This window comes from Larus michahellis, chromosome 2 (assembly GCF_964199755.1).
Source record: "Larus michahellis chromosome 2, bLarMic1.1, whole genome shotgun sequence".
Classification (NCBI taxonomy): Eukaryota; Metazoa; Chordata; class Aves; order Charadriiformes; family Laridae; genus Larus; species Larus michahellis.
In genome coordinates this window covers 71,551,036-71,565,689 of record NC_133897.1, presented here as the reverse complement: position 1 = coordinate 71,565,689, position 14,654 = coordinate 71,551,036, and the positions used below count along the sequence as shown (strand labels likewise).

At 39.5% G+C, this 14,654-nt stretch overlaps 1 protein-coding gene across 1 annotated transcript in view; it reads left to right on the top strand.

Moving 5' to 3' along the window:
- The first annotated feature begins 4,468 nt into the window (after nt 1-4,468).
- The window catches only part of RNF144B (ring finger protein 144B), a 93,931-nt gene continuing 83,745 nt past the window's right edge, over nt 4,469-14,654 (top strand). Inside the window, exon 1 of the mRNA XM_074575829.1 lies at nt 4,469-4,599. The gene's annotated coding sequence lies outside the window, so the exon portion shown is untranslated. The remainder of the gene's footprint in view (nt 4,600-14,654) is intronic.

Sequence of the window (14,654 nt, the reverse complement as noted above, 5' to 3'; positions counted from 1 at the left end):
GCGGCCGTTGAGGTAGGAGAGTGAGGCTGAAGAGTGAGGCCTCCTCCTTACCCCCTGTAAAATGTGGGTGTCGCGGGCGGCCCCCGAAGGGGCAAAGGCCCCGTCCCGCTCCCCGCCCTGTGGCCTGCCAGGCTTTATTCTTCAAACCCGCAAGGAGGCCAGGCTTGTCTTAAGGTGCCTTCGGCAGGAGTCAGGAGTGCTCAGAAAAAAACGCTGGAGAAGGAAGTAGCTCGAACTAGCCAGTGCCAATAAGTGTCTCCAAGCCATATGGTACTGACAGCAGCTTTTTGGTTAGTGTGTGAGTAGCTGTGGGTAGGTGGCTCTGGCTTTGGGAGGGACCAGGTCAAGGAGAGAGAGGAAGTGAGAAAAATGGCACACTGATGTGAACTGTTAAATCTTAGGTGTGTGGAAAGCATAGTCCTGTAGAATTGGTAGTAAAACTGGGATATGTGTGTAATATAAATACTACAAAATAGTAGAATCTGGAATAGGAAAACACTTAGGAAATACTACAATTCATACATTATGTACAAAGGGAAAGTCTGAGGAGTGTATATTAATCACCCTGCAATTGAGGCAATGGAGATGCAGATTCCTTTTCCTAAAGTTCTTAAAGCTGGTGCAATCACAGATGGTGGTGGTCTTAAAAAGGAAAAGATGTAAATTATTTACCAACAATACACAATTAGACAAGCCTGAAGTTAACACACACTAAGGAGGCAAAAATAATCTCATCATTAAGCCAAGGGCAACGCAAATGGCACAAGACAAATGTTTGAAGACAACAGACTTCTTCCTATAGGATGAATAGGTTTGGATTAGTTCAGAATCGTGGCAGAAGAAATCCAAAGGCTGTGCTTCAGGTTGTGATGATAAATTAGACTCTCTCTTTTGTAAGGAGGGATGTGTTTACCCAATGGAGATGATTTACCTAATTAAACTACCTATGTTAATGTCCTAAACATATCACACTAGAACGGCACCTTGAAGAGAAATAGAAGATAATGGCTTCATTGATCGTTTTAGTGAAGACATCACTTTAGTAGCAGGGAGATCCTTAAGCATAGACTGAATTCAATATTTTAGGAACTGATATACTCTTAGGGAAGGTAAATTGCATTTTGTCACAGGTTTCTTCTGGCAGAACTTCAACAGCTATAATAACTAACTTTTCTTGATTCTGTCTTTTGAAACCTTCTCTGCCCTTCATAGTATCTTTTTGATTTATGAGTTTATGGAGTATGCTGTTAACAGTTTTGTTATTGGTTGTTGCATCTCCCAGACAAGATTGAGACAATGGGGATTAAAAAGACTTTTAGAAAAAATCAGCAATGCTAGAATTTGGCAGAAGGAGGGGGAAAATTAGTTAGAAGGAAATTTCAGATGTGTTAAAGGGAAATTGCTAAATTCAAGAGCAAAGACCAAAACTGATATACCTTCTTATTTTTACTATGAGTAAGGATGCTTGTTCTCAATACACTGCTTTGGGATGCTTCACTGTATTGACGCTTCTGTATTGCTGCCTTTTCTCCACCCAACTTGATGAAGTTAATTTAATGATACAGTTTCAGCTGAAAGTTGAAAGACCTGAATGAGAATTATATTGGTATAAAATGTTAGCATTATCTAAGGTGATTACACAGTGTAGTGAAAGGTACTAAACGCAACTTAAAAACCCTTGGTTCTGGTAGAAGGCTAAATTGGAAAGGGATAAGTGATTCTAAGAGCTTCTTAGACTTAATACAAGAGCTGCTTACTGTAGCCTGCTCTTCTTATTCCATCACAGAGAGGCTGCTCCACTACTGCCATAGTCCCAACGTTAAGGACACTGTCTTAGTTTTGACAGCTAGTTCTATCTGCAAACACTAGTTCCCTAAAACAGTTATCCTGGAGGTACCTTGGGCTCACTTTTAGATATCAAAGGGTATGTTTCTTAGATGTAGTAACTCAATAGAATTAAATGGTGAAACATGGTTTGAAGGTGCTGTGAAAAGAAGCAGCTGACATGTTTGAAAGATACATTGCAGGCTTGTATTGAATGCTGGAGTGCAGCAGGCAGGGCTATTTTAAGCATGGTTACCAGCCTCTGTTAATTAATATAAACAGCTCTTTTCGGTTAGTTCAGAGCAGCTTTTATTAGCAAGCAATGTTGATTGGCTTTCAGTATAGAGCATACGGCAGTTTTTGAGAAGCTTTTGGGAATAGAAGTGCGGGCTTCACAGAGTGTACAAAGTCCCCCAGGACTGCATTTATTTTGTTTCCAAAGTGACTGGTGACTGCAGTGTCCTGCCATCAACGCAGAAACTAGCAAGTCTGCTGTGGGCAAAATTACAGAAAAGGTCATCTGTAGAATGCAGAGAAAGTGCCCTGCATCAAAGTAAGTACTCAGTAACTCTCATTATGAATTTTATCCACAGAGTAAAATACCACAGCAAGAAATTATGGGATGCTAATTTTTAATAATCTAGGCACTTCTTGTATGAGTTATATAAATATACATACGCACTTCAGTTTCTCTGTAACAGTCAAGTGGCTACACATTTCCTAGAAATGTCAAATTGGCTTGTCTATGAAACGCTGAGAAAAAGTCCTGTGTAAACGCCAAGTACATCTTTATTAATGTTAGAAGCATTACATTGCTTTTGATTCTGAGGATTATAGAATTGCTCCTGAAAGCAGGAATCTAAGTATGAACTAATCAGTGAGCTAATTAATACAATTTACAAGACAAGAGAAACTTGAAAACTATTTGAGCAGTATGTAGTTAAGTTATGGCGTGATTAATGATGTATCCTGAGTATCTCCAAGTGTTCACTGCATATTTGCGTGAGATATTTTACCTTTGTTGACTGATAAGAATACCTGATTTGCAAAATGTTTCGTAGGGGGAGTCCTGCTCGCTTCTGACATCCTGCATTCCCCTTTTTATTCCCCATGTAAGTGTTTCAGGATTAGCAGACTATTGCATCATCCCCAGTTGTCATCTGTTTCTTACCCTTAAGAAGCTTAAAGAGTTGTCCTTGTAAATACAAGTTCTCGCAAACGTGAAATGAGTAATTGATGTCAATTGATCTAAGCAGCTTCACTGTATTTTAGAAATTTGCATTTGGGCCATGCTTCAGGGTAAGTATATGTAAAGATTGAACAGAATTTTAAAGTAATAAGAAACATTAGAGATAGACAATGAATCAAAACAGTACATAAAGTCACATTTTCTACCTGCGTGTGAATGACAACACTGTACTCTGTCAAACTGAGCTCTATGTTGGGATTTTGGTTAACCTTTCAGTTACTGTGAAGTTAAATCTTACTCTGCAGGGTTTGAATATTACTGCTTTGTGCGTGTTTAATAACATCTGCAACTGCAAGTTCAGTCAAAGCTTGCACAGCTGTTATGTCTTCTATGAAGTATTTAGATGTAGTATGTAGATCTACAGGTACGAGCCCAGGAACTTTGAAGGGCTGGCATGTAGCTCTTGCAGGTGGCAGTCCGGTGAGCTTCCCTACATCCCTCTGCTGACACCGAGGGCAGGGCTGGGCTTTCACCTCGGGGTCCCACATGCCGCTCGCTGTTGGAGTTCTGTTAGCAGCACGGTTTCCCTTGTGAAGTACTGCAAGGACAGAATCTGACCTGTGGTGAGTGCTCACCCAGTTCCTGGCCTCCCGCTACTTTTGAGAGAGTTTTTGCCATGAATAGCAGGCGTATGTGCCAGTTACCTATGTAAATGTTATGTAAGTCACACTTCAGAGAAAGACACACTGTCAATTCATGTAGGCTTTAAGGTTTGAGTCTGGAAATTTCTGCTTGACAGGTCTATAGGTTTCGATACAGTTGGCAATGTACAATTACACTTTTTTAAACTTGTAAATGGAGAACATTTCCAAGGGTATCACTGTTTTGCACCAGGACACGTTTGCACTTAGCTCATCATCAAGTTTTGAGCTACAAAGTGAAACTGGTGGTTTTCCACATGCATTGCATGTTGCTAGTGGCAACCTGTGTTTAAAAAAAAATAATAAAACCCCAAAAAACGAGAAGAGGAAAACTTTGTGGCTTTCTAATAATTTAAGGTGATCTTGGTAATAATTTGTCGACAGGACATGATATAACTTGACATTTTCCAGAAGAGGCTTTTCAGAGTGCGATTCCCGCCCGCCCCCGCCCCTCCTTGCCCCAACCCCGGTAGCCGTGGGACTCGCCCGGCACCGAGCCCTTCCACCGAAACGTCAGATGAATTTGCCCTTTGTAAGAGGAGGCGGCAGCGGCGCAGCGCCGTCGGCAGTTGCCTGCCCGGGGCCAGCGGCCTCGGCGGCGGGGCCACCCCACGCGCCCAGCTCTGCCCGGGGCCGCCGCTTCCTCCGCCCGCAGCAGCGGGGCGGGCGCGCAGGGGGGGAGCCGGCCCCAGCGCCCCGTTCTCGCCGGCAGCCTCCTCGGCCGGCCGGCAGATGCGTGACGGGGAGGAGAACAGCGAGGGAAGGAGGAGGCGCCAGCGCGGAGCGGGGGGTGGCAGCAGCTCCCCTGGCCGCCTTCCCGCCTGTCCCACCCGCGCCGCATCCAGAAGAAAAGCGGTGTCGGTCCCGGGCGGTGAGGGGTAAAAGGTAGGGAACGGCGTGTGGCGGTAGGGGCTGCGCAGGGTGCCCTGCCTGCGCTCCCCCATCCCACGCCTGCCCGGGGTTGTACCTTGGCACCGACGCGTACCTTTTGGAGGGAGGGAAGGTGGGATGGAGCTGAGCCCGCTTCCCTCTTTGCCCGACGCCGGGGCGGGGGGGGGTTCTCCTCTCAGGTGAACAGGGCGCGATTGCTGGTTCGTAGTGCGTGTGTTAATTGCATTATCTTCTGTGAAAGAGGTGAACTTTTCTCAGCTTTGGGATTTTCGTGCGATTCCTCTCGACTCTGTGAGCTTGTGAATGTGGGTTTGCTTGATGGTTTGCTCCGGGGTTATTCTGGCAGTGTTATTCAGTGGGGGTTTCATTTTACATAGTTAAAAGTAATAAGACTAATTAAGGTTTAAATTTTTTTAGATAACACTCATTTAAGCATGTACTCTCTGTAACTTTAACAGGCTTTTTAAGGTATTTTCCACATACCTTTTCTGTAGGTATGCTTTGCCACGTGTTGTGCAAATCCAACCCTACAAAAGTTTTTAAGCTTGAAGAGACTACTACTGTGAACAACCTTCTCACTTTTCAGATTTGAGCCTTTAATATTTATTCTGAAATATAAACATATAGAAACAAATGCTACGGTCTCCAAGTATTTACAGTCTGTTTTTGAAACATTTATGTTTATTATATAGAAAAAAGAAATCCCAGCTAAAGTTGTTTAAAGGTTTATACATCTGCATGTTATATCCAAGCTACTTTAAAATTCCAGGCCCTGCCATGTGAATTCTGTATGAATCACATCTTATTTTTAAATGAATGGAATTTCACACTGAAAATATTCATGGCATATTAAAGCGATATCCATGTCCTGGCTTAGACTAACAAAATCCAGAAAGTTCAGCACGGAAGCAAAGCATTTATCCTCATTTCACCTCTGTATCCTGGGTTTCTAGACATTTCTTCCCAGAAATTATGTGGTTATTCATTGCTTGACCCTTCCAGGGCTTTAGGTTTAGTGAAGTGAGTAAATGCCAGGTGGCAAAGTTCCGTTCCCAATTACTTCAGACTTTACGCCATGCTATTTGTTTCAAGCTGTTATTCCAGATTTACCTGACTGTAACTGGATACCGTATTTGTTCAATAGTTTCTGTCATATTTTGTTACTTTTGTTAGCTCAAATCAGGCTTTTAATACAGGATTTGTATGTAAATTGGATAATGCACAATTTAACTGATTCTTCTCTTTAATAGGACTTGCAGAATTGGAAATATAGATGTAACACATGTTTTCAGTAGGGGCAAGAAACCACAGTGTTGTTTTGTGTGGCTAAAAGCTACAAGCATTCAGTTCTGATGACCTTTTTAGTGGAAATTCTGGTATGACATAACTAAAAGCTTTAGGGAAACTATTTTATGTGTACACACATAAATAGCCTTGCAAAGACAAGATGAGAAGGACTTTTAAAGTTAAAAAAAAGAGTCTTAAAGAATTCCAGTAATGACATTCTGAAGTAGAGACAAATATAGGAAGCTCATATTTTCCCCTCTGGTGGCAGGATCCCAGAGGCTTCACAGATTTCTGCATCTGCTTCCCCTTACTGTGAGCTGGGTTCCACCATGGTCTAGGACCCCAAGGAAAGTTACAGGAGGCCTGCAGAGAGCTGCAGGGGTTCAGCATGGGACAGAAGATCTACTGTTTCATAAGTCAGGTTCTATGTTTGATCCTATGGTAACACATCTTTAGGGGGCTTTTAGGTAAAGTTTGCTTGCAGTGTAAGAACCTAGAAAGATATATTTTAAATTATTAAAGCCTGTAAAGGAAAAACACCCCATCTTTTTATTATATAGAACTGATACCTGAGTCATTGGAAATGGATGGGAAAAAACTTACTTAAATATCGTCGCACTACTTTTAAGTGGAAAGAAATTTGATAATGCTTATTTGAAGTATCACTTTTGATTGCAGTATCCTTGTTTTGGAGAAAACTGATGGTTTAAGGCCTAATTTTGAATGTGAGACTCAACTGTTTGTCATGTGAAGGGGAAAGTTAAGGTAAATATTCTGAAGTCTCTGCTGAGCTGCAGCGTAATCTGAATGTTATACAAAGGTAGAAAGTCTGGAATCGTGAATTCTGTCACTACATTTCTTCACCATGTTTCTTTTTCATTTTTCCAAGCAAATTTCAATTGATTCCTCTCATTTAAAGTTTGGAACATGATAGATTTGCACTGAAGTGCATGCACTACATAATTCCAAGAGGTATCCATATGCAATAACGATTAAGAAAAAGAATAAAGGGGAGAATACATTTAGGCTGAGAGGACTGAATCACTCACCACTTCTTCCAATGGATATAGCTGACTGAAGAAGGCCATCATTTTGAAATGTGCCATTGTATAGTACATTCAAATGATGTGGAAAGGTTTGAAAGCTGTGAAACTCATAATTCCTGACTAGATTCTGTGGACATGGTGATAGAAATTTCTCCTTATGAGAGGTTAAAATAAAGACTGCACCTTGGTAATTACGAGATAAAGCAGTCTGGCTTGCAGGAGTTGTAATAGGTAAGAGGAAAGTCCACCTGATGTTTTAACTTGCAGAAGATTTTGCTCACAAGCAGGAGTGAAATTCAAGGGCATTCAGTACTCTGATATGGTATAAAGGAACAAAGATACTGGCATAGGAGCGATCAGAGATGCTACCATGCAAAAGGGGAGGTGCTGGATATTTACTGGGAAGCCTGCTGTCAGCTCTGCGGAATTCGAGATCTCCCGAACTTTATTCCTAGGACCTCAGCCATTCTTTGTGGAGGAAGACACGGATTTAAACTCCTTGATCTAGAACAGCTGCTCAACCTTTTTTTAGTTCTCTGTGCAGAATAGAAGCTTTTAGTTGTAAATTTTATTGTTCTTTAAACAGAAAGACACTTTTGTATTTCAGTATTTTTTATGACCATAACAGAAATAGATTCTGAAATCTTCCTAATACAAAGTGTATTTACATGTGTTGATGGATTTTAGAAAACAGTTGCTCAAGATTTAAGTGTGTTTTACCAAATTATTATTTATTGCTTAACTGTCCATCTTTGAAAAAGTGGAAAGACTTTTTGAGTATGAAGATAGAAGGCAAGCTCCTGTCCTGTCTTTGTGCATCTAACAGTTACCTCCTGTGTCATCAAAAACAAATTAGTGAACATTTCTGTACCTGCATTTTGTAGGTATAATATGGAGAAAATAAACTTGAAGCTTGCTCAAAAACAATGAAACATTGCGATGCCTAGTGAATGGAAGCTATGTAAGTTCTTAAAATGTTTACTGGAATTGTATATAGTTTTTTAACTCATTCCTATAAAGTTGAGTTAAGCCTTCCTGGTCAAAATACGCAAACACAAGAATATCCACTTACTTGTATGGAAATCAGCGCTTTAGTTATCCTATTTATTTTGCAGACAGTATCAAGTCACTATTTTACTTGATGTAATTCTAAAAATTAGATTGCCCTGTAAAATACTTTGGTTATGGCAATCCCAGTATCAGTGAAAATTATTGCAAGGCTGTCACAGCAGGCAGAATTTGAGTACTCAGTTGCCGGAGGATGAGTGATACCACTTCTGAAATGTGGACATTACAAGTAGACTTTCCAGGAATAACATCACATTACTGCCCGCATGCGTCTGTGGGTAGTTGGTTGAGCTTTTTTTGAAAACTCACAGGCTAGCTAGTTAATAATCATCCCTCGATTACATATATAAGTATAAATGCTTAGTGACAGAAGAGCTCATGAACTAGTTGGAAATATTTTTTTCTTTGTTTCACCTTTTCCTCTGTCCCATCCTCTTCTGTCCCATGTACATGTTTTGTAAATAAATAAATTCCTATTAATGGAATTACCAATTAGTCTCTCTAAGTGAAATAACCTCCAAGATGCCAAATTTGGGCTAGCTGCTCAAGTAAAGTCAGTTATTGGAGTTCTATTGTTCCATTTTATGATTCAGTAAAATGAGGAATAACATAGTTTGTATATCATTTAGTGGCAGAACTGGAAACAGGCTACAAGTCTGCTGATTCCCATCCATACTGCCAGGACAGTGGGAAAAAAAAAAGAAAAAAAAGGAAATTTAAAACATCTTTCCTAAAAGTCAGTAGAAAAGAGCAAAGCAAACGGGTCGAGTCAAACTGTATAGTCTCCCAGGACTCTTAATCGCTAACAGGGATAGCTTATCTGGAAATGGTTATGATACCCATTCTGTCTCCTTCCATGGTTTTGCTGTCTATGGAGCAGCAACTTTGCTGTCCTTTACAGCTTGACGTGTTAAGGTGAAACACCGGGTATGATCCGTGTCAGACAGCTGTAGGACAGAAAACCAAACATCTGTTGTGTAAACGTGTCCAATATCGGCTATCTCACTGATGACTTTTCACTTCCAAATATTCTCTGCTATGTTTGCAAACATGTATGTGTTTTATTATGCATGTTTTGCTGTCATGAAAAATTTGATAAAATTATTTGCTTGAATTTCTGAGAGTGATTTTAGAACTTACACTGTTTGTGCTGTTCAAGATTTCAGCAAAAAATGACCAAACAACTGTTACTGTTGATGTTCTGTTGTCAGGCCAAAGAGGTGTTAGTGAAACTAAAGTATCCACAGGTCTGATGTCTCTTGTATCCTCACTCCATACATTTAGGTACCTTGTAGGCAGATTTTGAGGAAGACCTTGAAATGCAAAATTAACTTTAAAACAGGCATTTTTTCAACATGTTGGTTAAGATGATGCTTTTGTTAGGTCTGTGTTGAACAACTGTCTCCCTTAAATCTTATGAATGATTAGGTGTACACAGAGAGGTGTATTACTCCTAATAATTTTTAAAGGATTTAAGAATTGGTAAACTAGATCTTAGTTTTGTTCATATTCTACAAAAGTTTGTGGAGTGTTTCAGGTATTACTCTTTCCAGCTTTTATAAAAATAATTTCACAAGACTCTTTTTCTGGTTGTAGAACCTTTGTTGTTGCAGGTATTTGTTGTACTTCTTCAGCTTACAGGATGGTGATACAGCATGCGAAATTTCAAATTAAGTATCCTAGCTTCTCCCAAGTAATTATTTCATAAATAAACTGCAACTCTTTAATTTTGGCAAAAATGTTAACTGTCAAACTTGGAAAAAATCCTGTAATTCTATAAAATTATCTACTGCTTTTTGGAACAAAACATGCATAGTTGTGTGGACAAAAGTGTCTTTGTGGAATAGAACACATTCTCATGCTTTTTATGCATTTGCTCCTGATACTGAAGACTAATATATGAAAATCAGACAGAAGTAGAGAGCACACAATATAATGCCTGTGCAGCTGAGCCGTTTTTAAAATAAATTGTTATGTTATGTTCTTGTTATAATAGGTGGTAGTCTGTAGTGGCCTGATAAATTGAAAGTTGTATAAGAATTTTCACCATTGTCTTGTGTCTGAATGTTGTTCTTGCATACTCATGATTTATTGGAATATTCCTCTTTCCTGCTGAAATTTTTATGTTTGGTTTTCATCCAGAGGTTGATTTTCCTGGAAAGCTTATGGGAAAATCCTTTGCCTGGTTTTAATTAAAAAAAAAAAAATGCTTTTTCAATTTGAAATGTAGCTGGGGAAAGAGGCTGCTGTTACATAAGCACAACTATATGACAGTTATAGGGCCATTTCTCATTGAGTGTTTTATTACTTTGGAAATAAAAGATCAAAAAAATATTTTAAAAAATCTGTTGTCCATTTCTAGTTTATTCTTAGTTGCTTTATGCTATTTGTTTTTTTGAAAGACTTGTACTGCTGTGCTTTTAAACTGTTGTAAATTATCATGAATTAACACACATTATGCTTGCCGCTACCCGTGGTGGGTTAAGGCTTCCTTGGAATCTTAGTTAGGCCTTAAGGGAAACGGTTATACCCACTATGTAAAGCAGCTTTTATTATTGATGAGAATTAGACTTTTTGGTGGTGGATTGCAGCATTGATTACAAGATCCTTGATCACACATGAGCTCTGTAACTTGAACACTCTGGTAAGTTGGAAGTAGTTGCCTTTCCCCTCTCAGAAATAGGTCCTGAAATCCCAATGCTATAAATACCTATGAGAGTGGTTACCTGATTTGCCTACCCAAATACAGATGGCATATTCCCATACCTAGAGGTTTGTGCAGTTGTGTGCAGAATTGTAGACTGTAATAATGTAACATAGAGGTTTTAAAGCTTTATGGAAAATTGTAATATGTAATTACTAGATCTGCTTGTTCTATAAAACTTCCTATTTTGGTCTTGAAAAGTAAACATTTATTAAACATTAAAAATTTGCTTAATTTTGACTAAAATTGGGTGTAAGATCTGTCATGTCCTAAAGCCTGCTAAAGTCCTTCCACTGTTTTAAAGGAATCCTGAATGAAGCTACTCTGAGAAAAGTCTGTTTGCCCACAGTAAATTGTGAGCTGACGTATCCCACTCTTGAAGGCAGCTGGGGGAGTACATGATTCAATTGCAGAGAGTTTGTATGTGTCACTTCTGACATGTAAATGTCAGTTCAGTTCTAAGTTTAAGCCTCTGTCTTAATAAGCTCTGAGCTTTGCTGGGAGGGTATACAGGTACTGAAAAGTAAAGCAGGATCTAGCATTAGCTATAGAGGTTAAGACTTACTAAAAACAAATGCCATGGCTCTCACCAGAATAGCAATTTAGTTATGTCATGGCTATTTCTCCTTTAAAATGTGTAGGTATGTAATTTTCTTTTTTTTCTGGTGTGCTTAATAGGTGACTTAACAAGGAAGAATTTGGTTTGCAGTATGCATCAGAATGTTCAGTAATATAGGGGTGGTATAATATATGCCTTTTTTCTCAGAAATCTGAATGTTGTTAGATTCAATCTGTTTTGTGTGGCTAATTGCCTATGTAATAGCCTTAGCATTCGCCTTGAGTTTTCACCAAAAGTTTTGCTTGTCTTTTCAGAGTAGTTTCTACTTCTAAAATCTATTAAAAAAAAAAAAAAGTGACCTTACTTGGCACAGAAGGTCACATATCTTGGCTTTCCATCTGGTTAAGTAATTCAGTTGAAAAATGAGCTAAGCAACAGAGCCATTTTTGTAATTTTTGTGAGTGCCTTACAAAAATACTTGCTTGAAATGCTTTCACTTCACACTTCTTCACAGCTACCTTCCTGCCCAGTGCTAAACACAGCCCTCTGTCTTCACAGCATTTTGTGCCTCAGAGAAAATGAATAGCACTCTCTGGGCTTGCATACATAGGAACATTCAGAAAAAACATTGCAGATTAACTCCATGGACATTCTGGAATATGAATTTGAGCTAACTTCAAGAGTGTATTAATTAAATCACATTGAAATCTGTTATGGATACTTTTATTTGGAAGTTACTTTTGTTTGTTTAGCTGACTTCTAAAGTAAATTAAACAAAAGCGTTTTACAATCACTTTTAAACTCTATTTATGGGTTAACTAATACATTTTAAAAGCTTATTCAAATTAATCTTCCTGAAGGTTCTGGCAAATAAACCCTGCTAAGTTTTGGTCTAGTTCTCTGTTCTGCTGCTCTCCTTAGGCTGCAGGACAAAGGGTGGCAGAACAACATGTACGCTTGCTGTGCAGCTGGGGTAGTTCACGAATGGGACATCGCCCAAACTTCTGTTCAGAGAAAGCAAATACAGCGATCTATGAACTGGGATGTCACGAGGCCCGGACAGATGGCTTACTGTGCTGCAGCAAGGGCCATCTTTGGCAGAAGATGAGGCAGGCAGCAAAAGGGGCAACATCTTCAGTGTTCCCTGACATCTTCAGTTGCAGGATTTGGCAGGACTTGCATGAGCAGCATGAGCGTCTCTGTGTAAATGAGCCTTCTGTCTACAAACTGTGAAGTGGGAGCGTGCTCTCTCCTGCAAATCTGCAAAAAGTGAAGGCATTAAGTTAAACAGTTTAGATTTTTTCTCTTTTTTTTTTTAAGTTTCTATTTTCCTGATACTTAAGGTGTGTCTTCCAAGCAAAGCTGCAGTGGAATAAAGCAGGAGGTACACAATATCCGTTGCTCCACGCTGGCTCCTGTTATGGGTACTGAATATTCTTGTTGAATGTGAAGTAGTTCATTATCCTGGAGTGTTCAACTCATTGCATGTGGAAGAAGTTATTGAGCATTTGAATTAGCGCTGTAAATTCATACCCTCAATTAATACAGAGTAGCTTCTTTGTGTAGATAAGCTGTAAGAGTCCTTTTTCATTCACACAAGGACATGTATCCTTGAGTATCTTTCCACACTCTTCCAGCAGTAGAAAAGTCTGCTTCTCATGCTGTGGACATCCCTGATGCCAAAGACACTCATGCAGTGAGGCCATCCTGCAGAAACTGTGTGCAAGAGGAAATTTTGAATGCAGTTAGTGGTGGGGTAAGGCGGTCTTCCTTCTCTGGAATTACGATTAAATTTGTACAGATTGATTTGGATGAACATACAGAATCTTTCTCATTTATGTGGTTCTGTTTAGGAGCACTGACTACTTTTCAAACTTAGTGTGTAGTAATACATATTAAACTCCTTTATAGCCTTTAAGTAGCTACATATCGCTTTCTTATCCTGTAATTTAGTCCCAATAATCTGGAATTTTCCTGGTAGTAACCTGCAAAAAATACGATCCCTTAAAACATTCGTGGTGCTTCCCAAACTAAATACTCCCTTTTGACTAACAAAACAGGTCACATTCTTTGGCATAGGCTCTGCTCCTGACCTCAGAAAAGCAGTTTTGAAAATGAATTCAAACAGTTCAGAGCAGTTGGAAACAGCTTTTTTTGGAAGTGCTACTAGGTGTTGGTTTCTGCTTTCTTCTGAGGATACCTGGTTTTGTGTCTGGGGTTCTTCTGTCAAGGCTAGTATAAGTATTGTTTGTAGACTTGTAATCATTTATATTTTGTCTTTTGCTCATGTTAATTAAATGTTCAGTCCTTACAGTATATTAAAACGTTTAAAACTTCTTTTTTTAAGGCATTTTTTTCACCTACTTGCATTCTGTCTCTGCCTTTGCGGAGTTGAGAACTGGCCCATTTTGCCTTTCTGTGTTGCATTCTATTCTGGCAAATACTATATAATATCTAAGCTTGTATGTATTTGTTTATACCAATTGGTGTTTTTACATACATTTGAAAAAATCAGAGAAAAATCAAGTATTTCAGGATATTTTAAAGTGCAATGTCTAGGTTATTTCAAAAATGAATTAACTGTTGTTCATTTATAGCTGATGAGGAGAGGGGTGAAGGGACTAATGTTGCATGTACAGTTGTTGCACATTCGAATAGCAACAAATTTCCAGATGCTTCCAGTGTATAAGATGAGGATGGGAAGAAAAAAATAAGGATAAAGTAAAATGATTTATTTAGTAAGTGGTAATGGGACTATGAAAAAAACAGATACAGAGAAATAAAATGATTTGGTTTATTTAGCAAATAGTAATGGACTAGGAAGAGAACTGCTGTTTCTTTACCGTGATGTTGCCTTAGTGGAACCACTCTGCTGTATTATTCATTAAACTGTCAGGAGAAAAAGAGTAATATGAAATGGTCTCCACAGAGTGAAAGGATGCAGAAGCCATAAACCCTGCCAAAACAGGAAAGTTTCACATCTGCCTGGGTGAACACATCCGTCGCAGCGGGGACTGGTTAAGGTTTGCAGAGAGCGAAGGCGCAGGTCTGTGCCTGGTGTCCTCACGAGGTGGATCTCTGCTCCTTCCCTTGGGGAATCCCACTTGTCTTCGGTTTTGCATTGAAGTCCCTGTTCTGCTGGAGGGGGTGTCCCTGTCCTCCCCCGCCCACCCACCACGTGTGACTGCCCTCTTTTATGCTGCTGCTAGCATTCATTAATGGGATAATTAGCTGGATAATAGACATGGTCCAGTTGGAAACGGATTGGGTTTTTTGTGATTGTAGGATCAAGGCTCTGATCAGCTCCCAGACCTTGCAGGTCATCTGCCTACACCCGTGCTATTCTGGCACAAGTGAGAAGTCAGTACCATCTTTTTTTTTTCTG